The sequence below is a fragment of the Protopterus annectens genome, chromosome 2.part2, assembly GCF_019279795.1.
Source record: "Protopterus annectens isolate FY-2018-M chromosome 2.part2, PAN1.0, whole genome shotgun sequence".
Taxonomy (NCBI): Eukaryota; Metazoa; Chordata; order Ceratodontiformes; family Protopteridae; genus Protopterus; species Protopterus annectens.
Window position 1 is genome coordinate 884516667 of NC_056730.1, and position 25339 is coordinate 884542005.

Consider the following 25339-nt stretch of genomic DNA (forward strand, 5'->3'; position numbering starts at 1 on the left):
CTGGAAAATAACAGAAATTTACATACACTTTTGTAACTGTTTTAATGTATATATTTTAACAATGGAAACTGGGATACAGAAGGTTAACTTCAGAAAAAATAGTTGAAATTAAATTACTTTATCCCACACAATAAAATGTTGTTATCTTTCAGTTTCAGTGCAGAAACAGGCACAATGTCTGTGCTGAGAAGTTTTATGTATTGTCTTCAAAGTGTTTTATTGTTTTATGACTTCCAGGATCTGCAAAGGTCTGAGGGAAATCCCCTTTGTATGTATTTTCACAGGCAGATGCTAAATACGGATGGCTTTCAGCAGTGGGGTTTTTTTCTGGGGTAGAGTCAGAGGACAAGAAATTATGTCATTCTGCAAGCTCTCCTAGTAGTAATATTTGAGATATTAATTTAAGAACTCTGAGAGAGACTCTGCAATCTGTATTCTGTCTTTGACCTGACAACATCAGCTAGAGGATGTATTCACCACATCTGCCTTGCTGCTTTAATTAAGTAAGTGTAGGGTACAGTATAGTTCTTTTAGATATAGTCAGGAATAAAGCAGAGCTTAATTTAGACATTTTTCTTTATTTATTTGAGACTGTCCGGCAATGTTGTTTTAAATATTTCCTGTGATTTTAAACTCTGATATTACTGTAAAGGTATATTTTGTATTGTCTTGTTCTTTTATTATTCATTATTCAATATATTTAAACTTGTCATTGTGGCTGGTCTGTCTAGATGTATTAAGCTCTGAGAGTACTTGCATAATTATTTGGGACACTGTGTAGGCCACTCCTAATAGCCTTGTTCTTGGTCAAACTACTGTTTGCATTGATAGTAACATTACACAGTAAGATTGGACGCCCTTGGTTAAGTGCCTGCCTTAAAGTAGCTGATAAAGAGGTAGCTGGTGGCAGTAGTAACTACCTTATAGTCTGAGCATAAGGGGCATAGCTAGTAAACCTGTGCCAGCCTTTCCCAGGTGTGTGTGTGTGTGTGTGTGTGTGTGTGTGTGTGTGTGTGTGTGTGTGTGTGTGTGTGTGTGTGTGTGTGTGTCACAAATTTCCAAGAGTGTGTGGTAGCTGCTTGGGCAGGGACACAATCCACTGGTTGGACTGAGAGGGTGCTGGAGGTCTTGGCTTGGCCACTCAGCTGATCTCATCTCTATAGCTGTGCCAGTGGGGAGTCATATTGGAGAACTTGAGAAAGAGGGAGAAACCGGCCCCAGATTGACTGTGGTTTGTGTGTACTCTTAAGGGAAATTGCACTTGATCCAGAGAGCTGAATCTGGAACCACCGTATGTGTACCTGTCATCCTCCCAATGTATACCCCCCACTGGTGCTAGTGGTGAGGAGTGAGGCTCCTTGATTACTGGGCCAGTGGTGGAGCATCATATTAGAAGCAGTAATAATTCACAACCCTTCAAAAACATGCACAAAAACTTAACTAGTACCTGGATATGCCATATAAACACCCCTTCTTAAACTTTCTTGCCTCACCTCACACAGTCACTAAATATCTTAACATACCATACTGCAGTACCTCTCTACTAACTCCTCTCCTCCTCAGACTTGCCTCTTCTACCTCCCCTCTCTTATCCTTACCAACTAAATCTCCTGTCCCTCTAGTAAACTGCTTTCATGCTACTCTTTCACTCCTATCAAATCCTTATTCTCTGAAACTCCAAAAATGGTCATTAAAGGTTACTGTAGTCTAAATTTGACACTTTGCTCTCACTATACTCCTCGTCTCCCTGACACAGTGATTTTCTCCATACAACTTATTTTACTACAGAAATGTATCTATCGTGTACATATTGTGAACTAAGCAATGCAATTCATTTACCTTGGACTCTGATTGTATGTTAACTTGAATTTACTAGTCCTGTTGTTTCTGTATCATCATTCTTGTCGAATTTTGGAGATTTTCTCTATTGTCATGTATTTTTTTATCATGTATGTTTCTATATTGCAATTGATATGTAATTGTGAAGTTTTTCTATTAATACAGCACTCAACTTTCCTCACTTGTCTAGAGAATAACTGTTTTTAGTACTTAATAAATAAGCACATATCCAGGCATGTCTAAGGGTCAGCTCCCGGTGTTTATTCATGTCTGCCTGATGAATCTGGGCATCTTGTGGCAATGCAGCAATTGCCTCATGTACACAGACAACCCTTTCCTCCTGCCACCCAACACTACAACCTGTGAGAGATGCACTTATATAGCCAAACTGGAAGCAAAGCTCTCTTCACCCAAGACTGGACTAGACAGTCAAGATGAGAAGGTAAACACTTGCACCACATCACACTCCTCACATAGTCTGCCAAAACCTACACCACCAAAACACACACCTACATTCTTGGAGGCTCTCATTAAAAATCTGCTCAAGCAACAGAGACCTCCAAGGCAGAAATGCATGCAAGCTCCACCTCCCAACACAACCCAAATGACACATAGCCCACAAACTCAGTGTGCCACTTAACCGCAGCCCATAAGGCATAACATACCTAACACTGTAGTCATGGGTGACTCTATAGTCAGGCACACTGATAATCCACTCACCAGGCGAAACAAGGAGAAAGTTACTGTCAGCTGCCTGTCAGGTGCCAGGACCCACCACATAACACATGCACTCAGGTCACTCCACAACAAGTACAAATATGACTCTCTCATTGTCCATGTTGGTGTGAATGACCTGAGACGTACCTCCCTGGACTACATGAAAAGAGACCTGGAGGAGCTCTCATCATCCAGAATAATACCACAGTACAAGGACAAAATAATTGACTTCAACAATTGGCTAAGCTTCTGGTGTCATTCTAAGGGGATCCAGTATCTGTCTGCCTGGGATGACATGATCAACAGACCAAGATACTTTGCCAGAGATGGCCTGCACCTGTCGCCCTTGGGATTTCGGATACTGGCTAAGGCTCTTGCCACCCCTATAATGCCTTTTTAGGCAAGGTTCAAATGACAAATTCACCACCATAACGGGTACAAGCAAGCAAGCAAAATCTGATGGTAATGCTACTCAATGCTAGAAGTCTAAACTCAAAATGCATTCACTTGAGGCAGTCCATAAAATGGAGAAAATCGGCATCTGTGCAGTGACAGGGACCTGGATCAAGGCTCCAGAGAGCTCTCATGCATTACCAGGCTATAATTCATACCAATGGACCGAAACACTAAAGGTGGAGGTGTGTCCATATTCATTAAGGATATCCACACCTCCAGCATAATGCATCCGAGATTATCCAAATATAACTAACTCTGGGCAAGACTGCAATCCAAATTTTAACTTGCTACAGATCCCCCACCATGCCCAGGATTCCCACAACTAATTTCTTGATAAACTGGAAAATATTAAGGTACAACTCAACACCCTACTAATGGGAGATTTCAACTACCCCACCATTAACTGGGAAAACCACTCCTGTACCAACTCTTTTGCTTAGTATTTTCTGGAATTCATAAATTCCAGTGCCTTGGATCAACTTATCCACACCCCCACCAGGGGCAGCAGTATCTTAGACTTGGTCATTACCAGCATGGATGACCGCTGTTCCACACTAGAGGTAATTTCCTCGTTGATCAGATCCGACCACGAGCTAATCAGCCTAGACATCCACATCCTGCCCCCACCCCCATTAGGGAAACCACTGTAAAAAAATTTTCCAAAGCCAGCTTCACACTTCTTAAGGCAGAAGTGGCAAACTTCATGACACCCATGCGGATGGACAATAGTGGAATGACTGCTGAATCTTACACAAATGCACTCTGTAAGCACTTACATGAGTGCATGGATCGTGCTATCCCTAAAAGAAAAAGGATGCTATCCTTGAAAAAAAGGAAGCCAATCTGGTGGTCCCCTGCCATAAACAAACTCTACAACAAAAGAAAGAAACTGTTGCAAAACAAGAGTAAAATCCCATGACTGGAAGAACTCCCTGGTCAGCCTCAGTAAGAAACTGAGATCCCTCAAAAAATCCTCCAAAGCTAGTTACGAAAACAAAATCTCCACTGATTCTAAAGACCACCACAAAGCATTCTATAGCTATGTCAAGAATCTCTATGGCAACACTCAGATCTGCTCTGAGTTACAGCACAATGGCACTAAATATACAGAACCAACTGATATTGCCAACATCCTGGCAGATAGGTTAATTCCTAACTTTACCCCCCAAAGGGACCTTCTCTATACTTGAAGAATCCAAAGTTCTGTAATCACGGCTGCACAGGTAAAAAACACACACTCCAAAGCCAAAAACACAACATCCATGGGACCTGACAACATCCCAGGCTGCGTTCTACATGAACTACAGTATGAACTGGCACCCCACCTAAGCACCATGTTCAATCATAGCCTCGCCTCAGGCTTTGTTCCCACTGAATGGCGCACGGCGATGGTTATCCCACTCCACAAAAGGGGAGCCACCAAGGACATCGGGAACTACCACCCCATTAGCCTAACGAGCCTGGTCTGCAAGGCCATGGAACTTATCATCATGGAACTTCTAAACAAAGACATTGGTAATCTCCAAACTCTGGACCCCACCCAGTTGGGGTTTGTAAAAGGCAGATCATGTCTCATAAACCTGATTGACTTCTTTAAAGCAGTCAGCAAAGCCATAGATGTCGGTAAGGTGGTTCACACAGCCTATCTAGATCTCGCCAAGGATTTTGACACCATCCCCCACTCTGGAATTATAGATAAACTCACTAATGCCTGTCAGCCTGGGATGACATGCTCGACAAGCCACGATGCTTCACTAGGGATGGCTTGCACCTGTCACCCCTGGGCTTTCGGATATTGGCAAAGGCTCTTGCCACCCCCATAGTGCCTTTTTTAGGCAAGGCTGAAAAGACAAACCCACCTCCATAGGTATCACAAGGGATAAGAAACTGAGTAATGCTACTAAATGCCAGAAGTCTAAACCTCAAGATGCATGCACTCAAAACTCTCCTTAGCATGGAGAACATCGATATCTGTGCAGTAACAGAAACCTGGTTCAAGGCTGCCGAGAGCACCCCAGCACTACCAGGTTATACCTCATACCATGTTTTTCGGCCCCAAAACTTGGACTGAACCACAAAAGGAGGAGGAGTATCAATATTCGTCAAAGATACCCACACCTCCAGGTTGGTGGCACAGCACGAAGCATCAGAGATTATCCATGTGCAACTAACAGTGGGTAAAACTGCCTTCCCGTTTATAGCCTGCTACAGACCACCCTCCCAAACCCAGGAACCCCACTCGGCCTTCCTGAGAACATTGGAAAATATGAAGGTCTCTCCAAACACCATTATATTGGGCGACTTCAACTACCCAAACATAGACTGGGAGCATTACTCTAGCTCCAACACCCTAGCCCAAGGGTTCCTAGAATTTATAAACTCAAATGCTATGGAGCAGCTTGTTACCACTCCCACAAGAGGGGAAAACATACTGGACCTGATCATCACCAACATGGGGACTCTATGCTCCAGACCAGAAGTGTATCCCTCACTGGTAAGATCAGACCATAAACTAATCTCACTAGATATTCACATCCCGACCCCAGCCCCTGCCCAGAAAACCACAGTGAAAAACTTCTCTAAAGCAAATTTCACACTCCTCAAAACCAAGGTGGAATCCTTCAAAGCCCCCGGGCCTGTGGAAAATACGGCCCAGACCGCAGAATCCTTTATAAACACATTCTATGAACACCTTCAGGAATGCATGGATCATGCAATCCCAAACAAAACCAAGACCCAATCCTCCAAAGTCAGGCGTCCTGTCTGGTGGACCCTAGCCATAAACAAACTATACAATAGAAGGAGGAAGCTTACTACATGATAGAGCAAAATCCCAAAAAGGGAAGGCATCTCTGATCAGTATTAGACGATTTTATGAGTGCCCATAGTTTTTTGCTAAGGTCAGCTTCGAGAGAAAAATTGCACAGGACACTAAGGATGATCACAAGGCTTTCTTTAGTTATGTTAGGAACTTAGGTGGGAATTCCCAGATATGCTCAGAATTAGTCCAAAATGACAAAAAAATACACCGAACCCACAGACGTTGCCAACATCCTAGCTGACAGGTTCAGCGCAAACTTCTCCCCCCCTTCCCCAACAAAAGGGCAAATATCTATCCCAGCAGAGTGCTGTCCCCCTGACATCTCAGATGCTCAGGTAAGAGACACCCTCTCCAAAGCAAAAAACACAGCATCAATGGGACCAGACTGTGTCCCGGGCTGCGAACTGAACTCCAAGAAGAACTAAACCCAAACATAAAACTACTGTTCAATCTCAGCCTTATTACAGGATATGTACCCAAAGAGTGGCGTACAGCAACAGTGGTCCTTCTCCACAAAGGTGGTGACTCAACAGATCCTGGAAACTATCGCCCCATAAGCCTGACTAGCTTGGTCTGCAAAGCTATGGAAAGGATCATCATGGACCTCAATTGGGGACCTACAGACACTGGATCCTACTCAGTTCGGCTTTAAGTGCAGATCCTGCCTCTTAAACCTAGTCGATTTCTTTGAAACAGTCACCAAGGCCATTGACGAGGGGAAGGTGGTCCACACAGCCTACCTGGACCTCGCAAAAGCCTTCGATACAATACCCCACTCGGGCATTAGAGATAAGCTCACCAGCTTCAACATAAACCCCTATGTCACTAGATGGGTTGCAAACTGGCTCAAGGACAGAACCCACATAGTTAGAATTGCTGGAGCCATGTCAGACTCCAAACTAGTTACAAGTGGCGTACCACAAGGCTCAGTCCTGGGACCTCTCTTGTTCGGTATATATTTCTCGGAGGTACAGGCCAACATGGAAGGACTGTGGCCGACCAAGTTCGCAGATGACTGCAAACTGGGCGCCATTATCGACTCTCCAGCCGACACAAGCATGCTACAAAAGGGTCTTATAGAAACAGGCAACTGGTGCCAGAGCCATGGCCTCAAGCTAAACGCCAAAAAGTGTATAGTCATCCCCTTCGGCAAAAACAAAGTGCCCACAAATTACCACATAGATGGTAACCCATTAAGTACGTTAGAAGTAATTAGGGACCTGGGGACCCAAGTTGATAGCAATCTCTCATTCGACAACCACGTGGCCAAAGTGGTTAGAAAATCATTTTATATAGCCCACCTAATCATGAAGGGATTCACATCTAGATCAGGGGAGGTCATTGTGCCTCTTTATTCATCCCTCATCAGGCCCATAAGTGAGTAAAATGCCCCTTTTGGGATGTACCTTACCAGACACCTGCAGCAACTGGAAAGACCCCAAAAGTACCTCACCAAGAGGATCAAAGGGCTCAAACAGATGCCATATGCTGCCCGGTTAAAGAAACTCCAGCTCTACTCAGTGGCATACCGCCTGCTCAGAGTCAATCTGTGCCTGACGTATAAAGCCATGTCCAACCCGGAATTAATGGACATGCTGCACCTCAGAAAATCCAAATCCCATCAAGCTACGCGCTCGAGAGAATTGAACCTCAGCACTGAAAGAAATAGGACATGCTGGAGGGACAGATTCATAACCCAGATGCTCCCTTCACTCTGGAATAAAATCCCAGTCCAGGTTAGGCAGAGTCCCTCATTGACTCTCTTCAAGAGGAATCTTGATGAGTGGATGGGAGATCGTAGATTTACTCCGGGTATCATTTCTGTGTCACTGTTAGACAGATGCACAATGTACTAACCTCGAAAAAGGGCATAGCAAAATTCATTTTAAAATGGGTGGCGAAAGCCAAACACACTCTGGCTAGGCTTGTAAATGCCCTAGGGCAGATAGCCTAGTATGAACCTATAAACTACGTATAAATCCCTATGCCACAAGATGGGTTGCTAAATGCCTCACTGACAGAACCCACAGTGTGAAAGTAGCAGACTTCAGACCATTGACAAGTGGAGTACCACAGAGTTCAGTCCTGGGTCCTCTCCTGTTTGGTATTTATTTTTCTGAAGTACAAGCTAGCACAGAAGGTCTTTGGCTAGCGAAGTTCGCAGAGGACTTTAAACTAGGAGCCATAATTAAGGGCCTCACTGAGATAGATGCCTGGTGTCAAAGCCATGGCCTCAAGCTCAGTGCCAAAAACTACATTGTTATACTCTTTGGTAAAATCTCTGCAACCATGAGCTACCATATTGGTGGTAGTCTGCTTAACACCAAAAGTGTTATAAGAGACCTTGGGACACAGGTGGACAGTAGTCTATCCTTTGATAATCACATCGCCACAGTAGACAGAAATCCTTCTACGTGGCATACCTCATCACAAAAGGTTTCTCATCCAGGAAAAAGAGGTCATTGTTCTCCTCTACTCGTCACTCATTAGACCCATTATAGAGTACAACACCCCTTTTGGTATGTACCTCACAAGACATCTACAGCAACTGGAAAGGCCACAGAAATACCTCACAAAGAGGATTACTGGCCTCAAACAGATGCCCTACGTAGACAGTCTCAAAAAACTCCAGCTTTACTCTGTCGCATATCGCCTCCTCAGAGGCGATCTCTGCCTAACATACAAAGCTATGTCAAACCCAGAGCTGTTGTTCATGCTTCACTTAGAGATCCTAATCCCTCCAAGCTATACGCTCTAGGGACCTAAACCTTGTCACCACAATAAACAGAACATGCTGGAGGGATATATTCCTGTCCCAGAGACTTCCCATACTCTGGAACAAACTACCTATCTTATCAAACAAAGCTCCTCATTAGCACTCTTCAAGAAAAATCTTGATGATTGGATGGGAAAAGGAAATTCTCCCCGGGTATCACCTCTGTGGCTTTGCTGGACAGAGGCACAGGAAAATAATTTTCTTGGTGGCAAAAGCCAGGGTACCTTTTTGGCTAGGCTTGTATAAGCCGAAGGGCCGATAGCCTAGTGCCTACCTATGAAGCTTTTCTCTCTGGGCCTCTGCTGCAAAAGGGCAGTAGTTCAGTCGGACTATCCTTGTCAAGAAATGTCAAATAAAATAAATGGGTTTGTAGGAAAGTACTAGGTTAGCTACCCACCCTTGTATGCCTTTTTAAGCCTGGACAGTTTCCCTTTTGGCACTTGAATTAGCATATCCCATTTGGTGTTAGATTGGCCTTAATTAACTATTTACATTTTTAACTAATTTGTAACGTTAATGGATTTTAGCATACTTGGAAAACAATGTCTTCATGTTGCAATTCTTTATTTTTGTATTTTGCAGTAAACTTGACTTCAAGCTACTATGGTTGTTACTGATATGAAAATGGCATGAAGCCAGGAAATCAAAAGAAGTACAGTAGAGGTCTGATCAGCTTAAAAAGTAAGTTTGAACAGCGAAGTAAAAGAAATGCTGTTATTGAGATAATCACAGTATATGAATTAAGCTGCCGGTTGCTGTACAAAAAAAAGATTTGGGGTTACTTGTCTACTATGTGTTCTGTGGCCTTTCTCCTCAGTAGCAGTGCATGCAGTGGTTCCTGAAAATGTGTTTGGGAAGGTGACTTTTCAGTTTGCAGTGTAATTACACAGATGCTCTTAATTATAAATTATATAGTATAAATTTAGTCTTGTAAAGCATTGCTGCTGTAGAGTATGCATGTGGTCAGTTTTTTGTTGGAGGATAGATGCACATTTAAGTAATAAGAGTAAATTAAGTGTTAAAAATTGCATGTAGCAACCTCAGTGCAAGCTTGATGAAGAGTGTGTATGCTGGTCACCTATGCTGTTGTCTTTATATGTATGGGTGCTGTAATTCATAAGTACTTTTAGGGTAGCATGCATACCATGTTGGAGTTACTACTGACCCTTCATTAAGAAGGGTTACCTGCTGAGTGGGAGTTTACATGGGGAAACACATTGAAATAGGTTTTTCTCATTTATTTAGTAGGCTGCTTTTCTATGTATCCTTGCATAACTATAATTTTGGCCACCTTCCTCACTTAAAGTAAAATCTTTTAGAATGTTTTTGTTTAGTGCAATATTTTTTTCTTATTTTAATTATATTATTTTTAATCGTTGTATCAGTACAGTGATATGGTAAACACACACCAAAATATTGTTTAACTTCAACATTCTGTCCCTGCGCAGTCCCGGCCCTGTAAAACAGATGGATAAAGCCCTGTCTGAACCCCAGACAACCCAAGATTAACTGTGGATACAGGAGCTGGAAAGCACAGGCGGGGGAGGAGGATGGGAGTAGGTGGCCTGTGCCAGCTTACCCATTCGGGCAGGGGGTCTTACCAAGTGGGTAACTGGTACAGGAATGTAGGTATATTACCTGTAGTATGAAGAGCCTAATGTGCTTGTGCCGCAAGTGTTGTGCCACTTGGTTGGGAAGTTGCACATGTGTGTAAGTATGTGTTCACCTGACAAGGCATCCATAACAGAGCAATCCAGCTGCTAAAGAGTGGGGTTGGGACAGTCCACATGATATACAGAGTGGCTTGCTCCTTAACACACAACTCTTGCCTCCAGAACTAATGGTCTCATAGGGAACTTGCTATGATGTTGGAAAAATGGGTCAGTAGAAAGGGGATTCATTGAGCTGATCCTACAAACAAAATAAAACTACCCTTATTCTAGTTACTACAGTCAGCTTTTAGGTCAAGAATATAAATTTTTACCTTGTCATGCAAGAAATTGTTGAAAGAAACTTGCTGTAAATACTCCTAAACAGTTTATGTGGAAAGTTTATACACGCAAGTTTAATAGCAAAGAAGGTGAGTTTTAATTCATCCTTTAAGTCTTGGAAGCTTAGGACATATGGCCTCTTCAACCACACTAGCAGTGTAAGAGCTGTAAATAAAATGCCATTCATTATACCTTGCTTTGTAAATCTTGTTGCTGCCATGTGGAAGTAGACTATAGTTATTCATGCTGAAGGACTGCTCAAATATAAAATGGCTGTGTAACTCCTGTAAGGTAATTCGGTGCTATGGATAACACTAAGCTATTACTCCTGACTGAGGGGAACTTCCATTTTCTCATTTTTTACTGACGTTTTCTTATTTTTCTCTTCAGGGAAGTTATTTTAAAGCTAGGGGTGTTGTGTTTTAAAGGACTGTCTCCAGAATGTAATGAACTTTTAAATGGAGCACTCATTGTTTCTGTCAGTTTAAAAACAGTGTGAACTAATGCACAATTTCTCCACAAAAAATATTTTATTTCAACATTGTGGGACTGCCACAGTGTTGGAAAGCACTTTTTGCTGTGTTTTCCTGTCAAAAGTAAAAAAATGGACTGGTAGTTTTACTAACATTGTTACTCGTTTTCCGCATGATAGATGCATCATTTGTAGCCTAACCATAACATAAAACAGATTCATTGCCACTGTCAGTCCTCCTCCCATCCACAAAAAGAAAAAGTTAAGCAAACAGCCTTTACCACCACAGCAGGCTAGCATTTTGCCTCAGCTGCAGGTGGCCATTTGTCGTACTTCAGACCACTCGTCTTTTACCCCAGATCCCTCTGCTATAGCACCTACAGCCACTATGGACCTGGGGGTTAACCACATCCTCTGCAGCTGTTGGGGCCCCTCAATAGGCAAGGAAGAACCACTCTTGTCAGTGCTGGGAGAGGGGAACAGGGAAGATATTCTTGTGTCAGAATGCTGTGCCCATCCCCGGGGAAGCAGAGTTTGCCTTTAGTAACACAGTTGGCCTCATTTTTCCTGTTAAAAAAGAAACTGAAAACCAGCATGTATCTACTCCTCCTCAGATTTCTTTTGATAGGGGCAGTGTACTGGGACTGGCTGAGGGTTTGATTCAGGCTGTTGATCCTTTTTGTAGAGTAGCTTTCAATAATTGAAAGAGGGATGCCTCCTTTCCTGAAGAGATTCAAGATTCTGATTCTGAATCTGAATGGGAAGGTGCGGGGACAGATACAGGGATTTGTCCTCGGATGTCCGATTCAGACTCAGAGGAGAGCTCACTTTCAGATTCTCCTCATGGGGATTCCTTTCTCTATAACGATTGCTAGACTATCCCAGTGTTTTCAGTGGGTGAACAGTGAGGTTTCTCAGTCCCTCAAAATACTATGAGTTGTTACAGAAGGATTTTCCAGAACCTACATTAATTTCTCTTGCCCTGTCTGCTTTAGAGGATGTGTGTGTTACTGCCTGCCTAATAGTCAGCCAACTGTCCCTAAAAAGGCAGATTGAATGTGTAGAGTTCTTCAGTCTTTTAACATTTTATACACTATTCCCATACCTGACCCAGCGGCTATACCCTTAGTTGACTCCTCTACTGCTAAGCACTTAGAAAGAGTAGGACTGGAATTAACTAATAAGGCTGGGAAAATTATCGATGGGTATGTGGAAAAAGTGTATACTTCTGCTGTTTTGAATTTTAAATCGTCAGGCTTGTATGTTAAAGTTTATTATCACATATTGTGACAGTTGGAAGAATGTTTTATTTACAGTTCTCTCTTGTGAAGAAAAATGTGCTATAAATAACTTTGTTTCTTTTGTTGCACAGGTCACTACTCGTACACACACTGCAATGACTCTGTTGATACTTCTTCCAGGGCTATGGCCACCGGTATGGTTTTAAGGAGGTTTGCTTGGCTGCATTCTCAGAACCTCCCAAATGATAAAAAAATTGATTTTACATTCTCCTTTAGATAGAGGTTGTGTTTGGCCCGCTGCTCTAGAGGCGATGTAAAAGTGTGGTGAAAGGGGCAAGTTGATCCAGGGAATTTCTAAGATTTTTTTATCCCTAACTGTTCAAGGGATTTTCTTTCTCCTCATACAGTTTCTGCAAAACACAGAATAAACAGTTTCAGCAGAATTCAGGTAAACAGATCTTTAAGTGACAAGGAGGTACCAAACATTAGTCTCAAACCTTCCGAAACCAAGGACACTCCAAGTCTGATTATTCAAGAGACCTTCTGACCCCCTCCCACCCTGACCCTTTTTTCTTCCAGAAAGTCTGAATCTCCATTTTTCTCTTTGGCAACAGATAGTTCGGACTGATGGGTTCTCACAGTCATTCATCAGAGTTACAGGTGGCGGTGGGAGGAAATTGCTCCTTTCCAGGGGGTCATTCCTCATTCTGCAGATTAGATTGTTTTTGTTTTCACTTCATCATCACATGCTGTCCCAATGAGTGATAGAACCAGTTCCTCCTTCCCTGGTGAGGAGTGGATTTATTCAAGGATGTTCTCATTCCCAAAGAAAGAAAATGCTTGAAAGCCAATTTTGGATCTTTCTTTCTTAAACCTGTTTGTGATTGTGTCCAAATTCAAAATGATGTCACTTCACAACCTGTTACATTGTCTTCCACTTTCAAGTTTCCTGGTAACACTAGACTTAAAAGATTCTTATCACATTCCTTTTCATCCAGACTTCAGGTGTTTTTCTTAAGGTTTTTTGTCTGGGTCACATTATCAGGTGTTCTTCTGTTCTTATGTTGAAGTATTCTTAGTGTGAGATTCCCCGCCTCAGGCGACATGAACATTGGCTCCTATACACAAGCTTAAACCTGGTTGCTCTAAGTGCGTGGGACATCACACGTAGGGCCTTAAACCAGGGACCTTAAATGTGACATCTGCACGCACATACCTCAGACTTTTTCAGCTGCAGATGATGTTACATTGATCGCTTCACTCCTAAACTCAAAGACTTCTAAAAATGTTAAGTACCCTGTTGGGGAAATTTTTCATTTCTTTTGCTTGAGCTTGGTTAGCTGCAGTTATTGTTAGCCAATGTCAGCTATGAAGGGCAAATGCCATTGCGGGCGCCAGGTACCGCATAAAGATACGTATGACCATTGCGTATTTTGTCTAGGGAAGGAACACGACCATACTGCTTGTTCCATTTGCCAATCTCTTATTCCGAAGACCCTTCATAGCCATCTGGCCGCCCTTTAGAAAACCAGCGATGCAAAAAGCTTGTGCTTAGGATGGATCCCGAATTGGCTATTCCAACTGAACCACCACAGAAAAAGACCAAAGTTTCCAGGCGTACCTCCGTTGCCTCTCTCCCATCGGACGTCCTGCCAGCTTCCAATCTAGGGGTTGAGGGACATCTGATTTAACTGTCTACTTCAATGGCTCCCACTGAGGAAGCCGCCTCTGAAGTAATGGCCTGCGTGTCCACGATGATAGCACAGACGTCGGTCCCTACCGATGTCGAGGGAGAACCAGAATCGATTGGATGACTGACCGAGATGCCATTACCTGAATCTCAGGCCCCAGAACCTAGGTCTTCTCCCAGATCTATGCCTTCTAAGTGGAAACAAAAAAACAAGCACTTGACTCCAACCTCTGAAGGAGTCCCAGACTGGCAGTCATTTACTAATTCTTTAATGCACGCTTTTATGGCTCTTAGGCCCACAACCTCTTCCCCCTTCACTATTCCAGTGCTTAGTCCTAGGCCTGCCTCTGCCACTTCTCTCCCCTTGCCTACTATCCAAGAAGGAGAGGAAGATCTAGAACCTTACTACTACTCTTCTGGAGAGTCCATCTGCTTCACAGATTGCCTCTCCAATGGAACACTATTCCCCAGATGAGGAATCCATTGAAGGGGACTCCCCCACCAGAGGATATTACTTTTGGTGAAACAATTACTAAGATTAAGGAATACTTCAAATGGGACACTATCCAAATGACTGACACGCAGAGGAAGGTATTTTGAACTCCTTCAAGTGGAATCGCCCTCTCCATCAGCCATCCTACCTGTCTTACCTGCCTATCTGGATGCTTTCACCTCTGCATCCAAGAATCCTGACTCTGAGCCACCTGCACCTAAGAGACTGGACAGGTTTTATAAAGTGCCTGATGAGCAAAAATTCTTAGTTAAGCCCCCCCCTCCCCCGGCATACCCTGCAGTAATTGCTGTGTTTCCTGACAAGCAAACCAGACTGATTCCTTCAGCATCTCTTCTGCCAACTGATAAGGATAGCAAAATCATGGACAGGCTTGTGATAAAAGTATACACCTCCTCCACCTTGGCCTTCCAAACTATCAATTACCAGACATACACACATGGTTCATAGTTAAGTGCTAGGCTATTGGCCCTAGGGCCTATATATGCCTAGCCAAAAAGGTACCCTGGCTTTCGCCACCAAGAAAATTATTTTCCTGTGCCCCTGTCAGAGCCACAGAGGTGATCCCCGGGGTGAATTTCCTTTTCCCATCCAATCATCAAGATTTTTCCTGGAGTGCTAATGAGGAGCTTTGTTTGATATAGATAGGTAGTTTGTTCCAGAGTATGGGAAGTCTCTGGGACAGGAATATATCCCTCCAGCATGTTCTGTTTATTGTGGTGACAAGGTTTAGGTCCCCAGAGCATGTAGCTCGGAGGGATTGGGATTTCTTTAAGTGGAGCATGTCCAACAGCTCTGGGTTTGACATAGCTTTGTATGTTAGGCAGAGATCGCCTCTGAGTAGGCGATATGCGACGGAGTAAAGCTGGAATTTTTTTAGACCATCTATGTTGGGCATCTGTTTGAGGCCAGTAATCCTCTTTGTGAGGTATTTCTGCGGCCTTTCCAATTGTTGTAGATGTCTTGTGAGGTACATACCAAAAGGGACTTTGTACTCTCTAATAGGTCTAATGAGTGACGAGTAGAGGGGAACAGTGACCTCTTTTTTTTCCTGGATGAGAAACATTTTGTGATGAGGTGTGCCACGTAGAAGGATTTCCTGACTACTGTGGCGATGTGATTATCAAAGGATAGACTACTGTCCACCTGTGTCCCATGGTCTCTTATCACACTTTCATTGTTAAGTAGACTACCACCTATGTGGTAGCTCATGGATACAGAGTTTTTACCAAAGGGGATGACAATGCACTTTTTGGCACTGAACTTGAGGCCATGGCTTTGACACCAGGCATCTGTCTCAGTGAGGCCCTTTTGTAGGATGTCCACATCATTAGGAGTTTCAATTATGGCTCCTAGTTTGCAGTCATCTGTGAACTTTGTTAGCCAAAGACCTTCTGAGTTAGCCTGTACTTCAGAAAAGTAGATACCAAACAGGAGAGGGTCCAGGACTGAACCCTGTGGTACTCCACTTATCACTGATCTGAAGTCAGATTTGGAGTCTGCTACTTTCACAGTGTGGGTTCCGTCAGTGAGCCAGTTGGCAACCCATCTTGTGAAATAGGGATTTATACCTAGTTTAGTGAGTTTATGTACAATTCCAGAGTGGGGGATGGTGTAAAAAGTCTTGGCGAGATCTAGATAGGCTGTGTGTGAACCTCCTTACCCTCATCTACAGCTTTGGTGACTGCTTCAAAGAGGTCTGTCATGTTTAGGAGACATGATCTGCCTTTTACAAATCTGAACTGGGTGGGGTCCAGAGTTTGGAGATTACCAATGTCTTTGTTTGTAAGTTCCATGTTACGTTCCATGGCCTTGCAGAACAGGCTTGTTAGGCTAATGGGGCGGTAGTTCCTGGGGTCTATAGTGGTTCCACCTTTGTGGAGTGGGATAACCATCGCTGTGTGCCATTCAGTGGGCACAAAGCCTGAGGTGAGGCTATGATTGAATATGGTGCTTAGGTGGGGTGCCAGATCATTCTGTAGTTCATGGAGAACGCAGCCTGGGATGTTGTCAGCTCCCATGGATGCTGTGTTCTTGGCTTTGGAGAGTGTGTTTTTTTACCTGTGCAGCCGTGATTGCAGGAACTTTGCATTCTTCCAGTATAGAGATAGGCCCTTTAGGGGGTGAGAGAGGGGTAAAGTTAGCACTGAACCTATCTGCCAGGATGTTGGCAATATCAGTTGGTTCTGTATATTTAGTGCCATTGTGCTGCAACTCAGAGCAGATCTGAGTGTTGTCATTGAGATTCTTGACATAGCTATAGAATGCTTTGTGGTTGTCTTTAGATTCAGTGGCGATTTTGTTTTCGTAACTAGCTTTGAAGGATTTTATGAGGGATCTCAGCTTCTTACTGAGGCTTACCAGGGAGTTCCTCCAATCATGGGATTTTACTCTGCTTTTTTTTTTTTTTTTTTTTTTTTTTTTTTTGCAACAGTTTCTTCTGTTGTAGAGTTTGTTTATGGCAGGGGACCACCAGATTGGCTTCCTGTTTTGGAGAATAGCATCTTGGTTCTTTTAGGGATAGCACGACCCATGCACTCATGTAAGTGCTTATAAAGTGCATTTATATTGGATTCAGCAGTCGTACCTCTATTGCCCGTCTGCATGGGTGTCGTGAAGTTTGCGACTCGTGAAGTTGGCTTTGGAGAAATTTTTTATGGTGCTTTACCTAATGGGTGGTGGGGGTGGGATGTGGATGTCTAGGGTGATTAGCTTGTGGTCGGATCTGACCAACGAGGAATTGACCTCTGGTGTGGAGCACCGGTCACCCATGTTGGTAATGACCAGGTCTAGGATATTGCTGCCCCTGGTAGGTGTGTGGATAAGTTGATCCAAGGCATTGAAATTTATGAATTCCAGAAAACGTTGAGCAAAAGAGTTTGTACATAAGTAGTTTTCACAGTTAATGGTGGGGTAGTTAAAATCGCCCATAATGAGGGTGTTGGGTTGTACTCTAATATTTTACATTGTATCAAGAAATGAGGAGAGGGAATCCTGGGGCATAGTGGGGGATCTGTAGCAAGTTACAATTTGGATTGTTGCGGTCATTGCCCAGAGTTAGTTGCACTTGGATAATTTCGGATGCATTATGCTGAGCAACTAGCCTGGAGGTGTGGATACCCTTAATGAATATGGACACGCCTCCGCCTTTAGTGTTTCTGTCCAGGTTAGGTGGCTGAAAGGTGTGGTATGAATTATAGCCTGGTAATGCAGGGGTGCTCTCTGGAGCCTTGAACCAGGTCTCTGTCACTGCACAGATGTCAATGTTCTCCATTTTAAAGGGTGCCTCAAGTGAATGCATTTTGAGGTTTAGACTTCTAGCATTGAGTTAGCACTACCCTCAGATTTTGCTTGCTTGTACCTGTTATGGTGGTGAATTTGTCATTTGAACTTTGCCTAAAAAAGGCACTGTAGGAGTGGCAAGAGCCTTAGCCAGTATCCGGAATCCCAAGGGTGACAGGTGCAGGCCATCTCTGGCAAAGCTTTATGGTCTGTCGATCATGTCATCCCATGCAGACAAATACTGGATCCCCTTAGAATGACACCAGAAGCTTAGCCAATTGTTGAAGTCGATCATTTTGTCCTTGTACTGTGGTATCATTCTGGGTGATAGCAGGATGATACTTAGGGCTAGGGTCATACCTGCCTGGGCTGCAAGATCGGAGAGCTCCTCCATGTGTTTTTTCATGTAGTCCAGGGAGGTACGTCTCAGGTCATTCACACCAACGTGGACAATGAGAGAGTCATATTTCTACTTGTTGTGGAGTGACCTGAGTGTGTGCCTTATGTTGGGGATCTTGGCACCCAACATTCAGCTGACTGTAACTTTTTCCTTGTTTAGCCTGGTGAGTGGAACATCAGTGTGCCTGACTGTAGAGTCACCTATGACTAGAGTGTTGAGTACGTTGTTATGCCTTATGGGCTGTGGTTGAGTGGCACACTGAGTTTGTGGGCTATGTGTCATTTGGGTTGTATTGGGGGGTGGAGGTTGCTTGCGTTTCTGCTTTGGAGGTCTCTGCTGCTTGAGCAGATTTTTATTGAAAGCCTCCGCAAATGTAGGTGTGTGTTTTGTGTTTCTATGTGTCTGTTTTGATGGTGTAGGTTTTGAAGGGACTATGTGATTGTAGTGTGGTGCAAGTGTTTACCTTCTCCTCTTGACTGTCTAGTCCAGACTTGGGTGAAGAGAGCTTTGCTTCCAGTTTGGCTATACAAGTGCATTTCTCACAGGTTGTAGTGTTGGGTGGTAGGAGGAGAGGGTTGTCTTTGTACATGAGGCAATTGCTGCATTGTCCCAAGATGCCCAGGTTCATCAGGTAGACAGGTCAAATCTAGAAAACACCCTGGACCTTGTTTCACAAGCCTCTAATCTTCTGGCTGCCACCCCTGAGTGCCCTACTAAATCTGACAACATCTGAACTGTCTCTGGCTTCACAGGTAGCAAGACATTCCATTAGGTGCAGTTATGATTCCGCAGAGGCCTCTGCTAGGTCTGCAGCTTCTGCTTCAGTTCTCTGCAGATATTCTTGGCTTCGCATGCAACCACTCCCTGAGGACTTCAGAACTAAAATTATAGATGCTCCATTAGAACATAACCTTTTGTTTGGCAAACAATCTGCAGAGCTTTTCAAAAACATGCAGGAGAAAAGTAAGGAGCTGCAAGGACATCAGGCATTTACTTGTGTCCCCTATTCCTAAGTATTACTGGAATTATCCTGCAAAAACTTCTTTTGTCAGGAGAACTTCCTGTGGCACCCCCTCCTCTACCACGCACAGAGGAACCAGAAGACAAACCTACTCCAGACCTGCTACCTCTCAACCAACTCCTAGACAGCCTTTTCAGGTTAGAAATGCACACAATGCGTGACTGCCTTGCCATGCTACCTTTGTCAGCCCACCTCCCCCACTGTCTCCCCTATTGGAAAAACATCACATCAGAGCAATGGGCACTGACTATCATTCAAAATGGATACTTCCTTTCTTGGAAGGAAAAACCCATCCCAAGGCCCATCCCCTTTCCACCCAAAAATCAAATCCACCTCTTTCCTCACATTCTACTACACCTCCAAAGATTAGGACCAATAGAACCTGTTCCTCCAGGGCAGGAAGAAAAAGGATTTTACTCTGGACTCTTTCTGGTCCCCAGAAAAGATGGGCCTTGGAGACCTATACTAGATCTATCCTTCCTAAACCAATTCCTAAAAGTTCCATTATTCAGAATGCTATCCCTTCAAACTCTTCTCCCCTTAATCCCAGCCCAGGCCTTCATGACCACACTAGATCTAAAGGTGACTTACCTCCATATCTTCATAAAACCCTCCAACAGAAAATATTTACGTTTTACTGGACCCTGCTTTCATTTTTAGTTTACAGCCTTGCCCTTTGGTTTGTCTACTGCACCCAGGGTATTCACAAAATGCCTAGCCCCAGCCATTGCTTACTACAGGAGTCAAGGTGTCCAAATCTATCCCTACGTAGACAACATTCTCCTTCTAGCAGGGACAGAAGTCCTCCTCCAAAATCATCTCAGGTTCACCACCTCCCTTCTACAAAACATGGGCTTCAGCCTCAACTTAAACAAATTCTCCTTTCTTCCGCAGCAAGGCAAAATCTTTCTGTGCTGCAGGATCAGGACAGACCTGATGCGGACATTCCTTCCCCAGGACAAAGTCCTGTCCCTCTCCAGTCACTTCCAAAACCTTTTATTAGCCCCCCCCCCCCCCAGATATCTGCAAGGCAATTTCTGCAACTCCTGGGACTGACGGCAGCCACCATTCCTATGTTTCTTTTAGCAAGAATGCACATGCAGAAGTTCCAATGGTACCTATAAAACATGTGCTCACAACACCAACACTCCCTGGAGCAACAAATTCCTATTCTCCCCTGCCTCAAAACAGAATTAAGGTGCTGGATTCAACAAATCCTTCCCAACCCGGGACTACCACTCCAAATACCCTCCCCAACCCAATTCATGCACTCAGATGCATATCAATGTAAGGGAAATGACTGCCATTCTTCTGGCACTGGAGGCTTTTCTTCCTATTCTTCAACCGGGCCCCCTTCAGATATTTACAGACAATACCAGAGTTGTGGTATCTCAACAAACAAGGAGAGACCAGAGCTTACCTCCTTTGCGGGATAACTCTACAAATTTGGGACCTTGCCTCCAGGCATACCTTGTCCCTGCAGGCCTCGTACATCCCCTCTCAGAACAACAACCATGTGGATATTCTTAGCAGAACATCCTCTCTACAGCACGAGTGGATGATGAACAGAGACCTTTCTTGACATTGTCCACCGGTGGGGCCTTCCTTAAGTGGATCCATTTGCCTCCAACCAGAACAGACACTTTAACAAATTCTGCAGCAAGGATCACACTCCACTTGCCTGGAGAGTAGATGCCTTCAGCATTCCATGGAAGGGACTGTTTCTATATGCTTTTCCACCCTTCCCACTAATCCAAAAGGTCCTACTGAAAATCGGGAAGGACAAACCAACTGGACAAGGCAGCACTGGTTCCCCCTAATTCTCTCATTAGCCAAGGGCAATCACTACAAGTTACCCACAAGATGGACCTTCTCACACAATAAAAGGGAACTTTAATTCATCCTTACCAACAGATGTTATGACTAACACTCTGGGTGATGAACATCTAATCCCACCACTACTCAGAGGACGTGCTTACAATCCTGAGGGAGGCCAGGAAACTTGCTACTAGGAAATCATATTTATCTAAATGGGAGAGATTCTCCAAATTGGCTCTACATAAGAACACAAACCCCAGTCAAGCAGACCCTTCCCTAGTGCTTGCTTATGTGTGTGAGCTCATTAAGGATAGTCTTTCTTACTCTTTAGTGAAAGTCCACCTTTTAGCCATTTTAACCTGTCTCTAGACCCCCCCCTTTGCTATCCTGGCTGGATGTAAAACTTTTGAGAGGGGTCTTACACATCAGACCACCTAGAAGACCCATCCCACCACCCTGGGACCTCAACTTTGTCCTGGAGAAACTAACACTTGCCCCCTTTGAGCCAACTAGCAGTGCTACTTTACAGTTGTGTACATGGAAGACTGTACTGTTGGTGGCCATTACTTCTGCTAGGAGAGTGTCAAGAATTACAGGCTCTCATGGCCTACCCCCCTTACACAACCTTCCACAAGGATAGGGTGACCTTACGCTCTAACCCTTCCTTCATGCCCAAAGTGGTCAACGGACTGTCCTTAAATCAATCTAGTCACCTACCAACCTTATTCCCCTCTCCAACTAACAATAGTGAGAGGATTCTCCATTCCTTGGATGTACACAGACAACTTAGATTCTACCTAGACAAAACTAAGTCCTTCAGAAAATCTAACCAACTATTTGTCTCTTTCCATCCCAGGATTGTGGGCAAGGCAGTCTCCAAACAAACTATTTCGTGTTGGATCAGGAAATCATTTTCCTTCTGATATTCACCATGGCAAGTGCTTACCCCATGGGGTGAGAGCTCACTCCACCAGAGGCATGGCTACTTCCAAAGCCTTCCTCAAAGGGCTGGACACAGCATCCATTATGAAAGCAGCCACCTGGTCCACCCTTCACACCTTCACCAAACACTACAAACTGGACCAAGTCTCCAGAGTCAGGCCAGGCTTTGCTAGAGCAATCCTGCAGGGGTTTCTGGAATCTTCCACTTCTACCTCCACCCTTCCGTCTAACTAAGCTGTGGTACTTTGCCACACTAAGAATACTGCAACATAGGAATAGAAGGGCATGGAATAGTTGTGTAAAATCTTACCATAACCATAGATGTCCTTCTCTTCCATGCTGCAGTTTTTCTTCCCTCCCTCCAACCCGCTGGATTAAGTTTGGACTATGGACATAGCTTTTATACCCTTCACCTAGAGCAGACTAGCCAGCATATGACACTTGACACTTCTGCCTGACATCACTTATTACTGTCTTTGGGACTGTCTGTCTGGCCTATCAAGTTCTGAGGTCTGTGCATGCAGACATCACATTTAAGGTCCCCAGTTTATGGCCCTCCGTGTGACATTCCACACACCTACAGCAACCAGGCTTAAGCTTTTGTATAGGAGCCGACATTCGGGACGCCTGAGGTGGGGAATCCCACACTAAGAATACTGCAGCATGGAAGAGAAGGACATCTATGTTTATGGTAAGATATTGCACAACTATTCCTTCTCTGTCTTACCCATTAGGCTATCCAGTACACCAGGAGTGTTCAGAAAGTGTCTAGCTCCAGTTGTAGCTCATTGCAGGCTACTGGGTATCCACACGTTTCCATAGTTAGACGACTTGTTTGTCTTTGTAGAGTCTCTTTCAAAATGTCAGGAGTCTCTCTTTTGGGTGAGAGATGTCTTGCACAAGCTGGGATTCCAAAAGAACATTCAAAAGTCTTTCTTGACTCCCTCACACAGGATTGTGTTCCTGGGATATCAATTAGACACCTTGGTTCAAAGAGCTTTTGTTTCATAGGAAAAAATAGATCTTTATTTATATGTTTCTTAGATTTTCCACTCAGACTTTGGTCACTGCTAGGGAATACCTTAGGATTTTGTGTCTCATGGCATCTGTGATTCTCATGATACCCCTGGCAAAACTCTACATGGGAAGGATACAGTGGTATCTGAAATATCTTTGGTCCCAGAATCAGCACCCTTTATCTCTTCAGATCCCAGTGCTGGGGTTTGTCAGAAGAGAAATCACTTGGTGGAGACGACAGATATCCTTAAATCGAGGTCTCCCCTTCTCCCTCCCTACTCCAAAAATAGTCTGTCACCGCAGATGCTTCAGACTTTATTTCCCCAAATCTTTTGGGTTTCTGATGCTATGATAGGATTGGACCCCATTCCTAAGTCAAAGTATGATTAAAGTTCATGAAATTAGTATTGCTTCAATCTTTGATATCAGCCAAAAGTGCTCTTTGCAGCACCTGCAGTCTGCCCAGTAATGACTCCTCCTGCAATTTGTACGGGGTTACATGGATTGGTAACATATCTAAATATGATTGTAGATTCTTTTTTATAAGACCCGTTGCTCCTACTACTGTTGGACTGTCTGGGTATCTTTCTTCCACATTGCTTTTGTTTCTGCATGCAGATCCTGATATTTTATGACTGTCTCTCTCTCTACTCAAGACACTGTAGTCACCGGGTGTACCAATTTCAATGATTAATGCTACTTTTGTCTTCTTTTCTTGGACCACTATATCTGGTTTTCTAGCATCTATCTTTTGAACTGTTGGTAATGGATGATGCCATGTGATATAAACTTCATCATTTTCTGTGATGCTTTGTGGCTCATGGTTCCAGTGTTTTTCAGCCATTTCACTACCATAATATTTGCACAATCCCCAGTGCAACAGTCTTGCTACATTTATGCTTTTCAGTATACAGTCCTTTTGCCATTAGTATATCACAACCAGCAACAAGGTGTATGACTATTTCCAATTCTGTTTTACAAAACCTACATTTGTCTGTTTCTCCCACATGGTCAATGGGCTTTGTAAACCATTGTGTACATAGCCCACTATCGTGGGCTGCCAATATTACCCTTTCATCTCTTAGTTTAAATTCGCCTCTCCTTAACCATTCCTGCGTTCATTCCTGATCAACATGAGGTTCTTCCAGAAGTTTTCTGTACTTGCAACTGTATTTATGCTTTTTCCACATTTTTTTGCCTTCTCATCTGGTCCTTCACCGTATATTCTTTCTTTTGTTTTTTGGCACGTTCAGTTGCTGCCTGATTTTTATCTACTTCTGGTTTGATTTCCATTGGCGCCGATATGCTTCTGCTAAATTAAGCAGAGAAGTCATGTTAGATGTGTTCTCCTCGTGTTTCAAAATCTTCACTACCTTTGGGTCTTGTGAGGTCAGCAGATGTGTGTGGAATCCCACAATTGCAGATTCTATACATGTAATCAATTTCAAGGAGGCCCATCCCTCCATCAGAATGGAGACTATATAATCTTGATATACACTGATTTTTATAAATCATTTGGTGAGCATGAAGCATCCTTCTTGTTTTCCTATCTAATCTAGCCAACATATTTTGGGGCCAGTCACTCACTCCAAAACTGTAAGTTAGGACAGGAAGAGCAAATTAGTTTATAGCTTGGATTTTGTTCCTAGATGTCAACGCTATTTCCAGAATTAGTTTACATATTCTAAAGTATTCCTTACTAAGTTTTATTAACATTTGTTCATGTTTTATTTTAGATCCTTCATCAATTCCCAAATATTTATGCACTCCATCTGGCTCAAGTTCTTTTATATCACATTCTTGTCCCAAACTGATGATGTTATGTTGTCCTATCTCGCTTTCATTCTTACCTGTGAGTTCGGAGGCGATACTCATGTCTGACTTGGCCGATTACAAAACCTCGAAGTCTCTGAGTTGGCTCGTGGCAAGGTAAGGTATCCCATAATGCAGTGGTATCAATCCTCAGATCTCGTTTGCTGCTTTACGAGTTCAGAAGTGCTCTTTTTGGCCGTGTCTAAGTGAACTTTTTCATCTGTGTTTTTTTCTTGCATTTATACTTGGTATATAGTTGGATTAGTTAGAAAATACTTGGAGTATAGTTAGTGTACTAGTTTTTGCATAGTAGTGAATATTAGGTGTTGTTTAATAGTTTCGCTGTTTTGGCCGTCGTTTTTCTGCTGGCCTGTGTGTGTTTATTGGTATCCCATAATGGTAGCTTAGATTTCTGTTGGTGAGCCTTTTATCGGCTGTTTATTAGCTTATATAGAGCATTTGCTGTTGAGATCTTTCTAGTTTAGTCCATTTTCCGATTGATATTAGGATTTTCCTACACATGTATGTCTGTG

The 25339-nt window shown here is 43.5% G+C and overlaps 1 protein-coding gene across 4 annotated transcripts in view; it reads left to right on the top strand.

Moving 5' to 3' along the window:
• APC (APC regulator of WNT signaling pathway) overlaps positions 1–25339 on the top strand; it is a 2693590-nt gene that overhangs the window by 369234 nt on the left and 2299017 nt on the right. For 3 of the 4 annotated variants that reach the window (XM_044064201.1, XM_044064200.1, XM_044064205.1), the window contains one exon: positions 9192–9290. The gene's annotated coding sequence lies outside the window, so the exon portion shown is untranslated. Of the gene's footprint in view, positions 1–1055; positions 1067–9191; positions 9291–25339 lie in introns of those variants that run through there. The other variant, XM_044064202.1, reaches the window with a different exon arrangement.